This window comes from Penaeus monodon, chromosome 5 (assembly GCF_015228065.2).
Source record: "Penaeus monodon isolate SGIC_2016 chromosome 5, NSTDA_Pmon_1, whole genome shotgun sequence".
In the NCBI taxonomy this organism is placed as follows: domain Eukaryota; kingdom Metazoa; phylum Arthropoda; class Malacostraca; order Decapoda; family Penaeidae; genus Penaeus; species Penaeus monodon.
In genome coordinates this window covers 24,469,010-24,471,601 of record NC_051390.1, presented here as the reverse complement: position 1 = coordinate 24,471,601, position 2,592 = coordinate 24,469,010, and positions in this window count along the sequence as shown.

The following is a 2,592-nucleotide window of genomic DNA, read 5'->3' as shown; positions in this document are numbered from 1 at the left end:
TCTGATGGTGCGATGACAGGACAGCCAGAGACAAGGTGGTCTATTGTCTCTGTATGTTTATCACAGTAGCGACAGTTCGGATTTGCACCATTGTGGAGAATTTCCGCTTGGAAGTTCCTTGTGAAAAGGCTTTGATCCTGGGCAGCCATTATAAAGCCTTCTGTTTCGGCTTTAAGCCCAGCACCACGTAACCACTGATGGGTGGTCATTATCTTTATCATTATTATCATTACTATCATTATTATTATCATTATTATTATTATTATTATTATTATTATTATTATTATTATTATTATTATTGTTATTATTATTATTATTATTAGCATCATCATTATCATCATCATCATCATCATCATCATCATCACCATCATCATCATCATCATCATCATCATCATCATCATCATCATCATCATCATCATCATCATCATCATCATCATCATCATCATCATCATCATCATTATCATCATCATTATCATTATCAAAATAGGTTTGGAATCCATACCTCCCCAATAATCGTAGCAAAACACAACATTCACCCAAGCGTATTTCGAAAACACGCCACGGACACTCAACTTGTACCGTATAATTGCGGAGATAATAATGTACTTTTCTGTTTCTCAGGGACTTTGACAGATCATAATAACAAGCTTGAGATCTTCAAGAGGCTCTATGTTCCTTATATAGGGTATTTTCACCGTATTTCTGCTGTTGTTCGAGTTGGATTTTCTTTTCTTTTTTTGTCGATTTAGAATTCCATTTTTAAGAAGGAGGAGGAAGAAGAAGAAAAAGAAAAAAAAAGAATATGAAGAAAATATGAGTAAGTTATTTGAGTTAATTCATGCGATTTTTTTTTTTCTTCTTTTTTTTTTTTTTTTTTTTTTAGTTTGTCGACTTAGAATTCCGTTTTTAAGAAGAAGAAAAGGAAGAGGAAGAAAAAGAAGATGAAGAAAATGTGAGCAAGTTAAGAACGCTTAATTAAGAAATCCTAATAATTTTCCCTCGTCTACTTCTTTCGTATAAAGAAATAAATAAAACTTTTTTACTCCTTTTTTCTCAAACCACAACAAAAAAAGTCAACCACGCTTTATTTCTGCTTCGGATATATGACGATTTAGAGCGAACCACAAGTTTAGCTCTGAAGGAGTTCCTCGCATTCCTTCTCCCCTCCTCCCCCTCTCCCCTTTCCCTCTCCCCCTCTCCCCCTCTCCCCTCTCCCTTCTTCCCCCACTCCCCTCTTTCCTCTCCCCTCTGCCCTCCCCCGCCCTCCCCCGCCATGACCACAGACTCCCCGGGTAAACAAAGCCCAAGTTTCGAATGCCAGGAAAAATTCCCCGCGATGTTAGGGAAGTTACCTGTCAGGGCGCGGCGGGGTGAGGGGAGGGAGGGGTGGGGAGCTAGAGGAGTGCGGGGGGTAGGAGTAGGGGCTAAGGAAGTGTGCGGGGGAAAACGGTAATTAGCTTAGGGGAATTTTCCGATACTCACGCCTCCCGCTCGGGCTGAGGGGCACATGTCATCAACAATGTAAACACGCGTGGCTCACCTATTGATTTGCGGCCCGTAATACGAGCGAGCTTGTCTGCCCCGACGGCGATCCTTTGCTTAAGAATTCTGTGTGAAATAATAACAAGACATCTTGGGCTGAAGCACAGCATTATGGATCGCCTCGGACCCACTTACCGCCACACCCGACGTCAGAAACAGCTGACTACCTCCTCCTTCCCCTTCTCTCTCTCTCTCTCTCTCTCTCTCTCTCTCTCTCTCTCTCTCATAGTCTCTTTCTCTCATTTTCTCTCTCTCTCCTCTCCTACTCTCTCTCTCTCCTACTCTTCTTTTCTCCTCTCTCTCTCTCTGCTGTCTTTTTTCTCTCCTTCTTCTTTCTCCTCCTCTCTCTACTTCCTTCTCCCCCTCTCTTCTTCCTCCTCAATCTCCTTCTCTTCTCTCTCTTTCCTCCTCTCTCTTCTACCTCTTCTCCTCCCTTTCTCCTTCTCCCCTTCTTCTTTCTCCTTCCTCCTCCTCCCCTCTCTCCCCCCTCCTCCCCCTCATTTTCTTTTTTTTCTTTTTTCCTCCTCCTCCCTCCCCCACTCTCCCTCCCCACTTTCTCTCCCTTCCTCACCCCTCCGTCTTCTCCTTTCATCTCTTTCGTCTTCCACTTTTCTTCTCTTCCACTCCCTCTCCTTCGCCCTGTTCTTTTTTCTTTCTCTTTCTTTTCCTCCTCTCTCTCTTCCCTTTCTCTCTTTTCTTGTTTTTCTCTCCTCTCCCTCTTCTTTTCTTCTCCTTTCCCCTTCCTCTCTTTTCCTATTTTTTTCTCGCACCTCCCATCTATTGTCTTTTTTCTCTCTCCTTCCTACTTTTCTCCATCCCTCAATCTCTTTCTCTTCATTTCTCTCTTCCACTCTCTCCTCCCCTCTTTCCTCTTCTCTCTCTTTCTCTCTCTCTTCTCTCTTTTCCTCTCTCTCTCTCTTCCCTCTCTCCCTCTATCTCCTCCTCCTCCCCTTTCTTCTCTCTCTCTCCTCTCTTTCCTCCTTCTCTCTCTCTCTCTCTTCTCTTCTCCTCTCTCTCTCTCTCTCTCTCTCTCTCTCTCTCTCCTCTCTC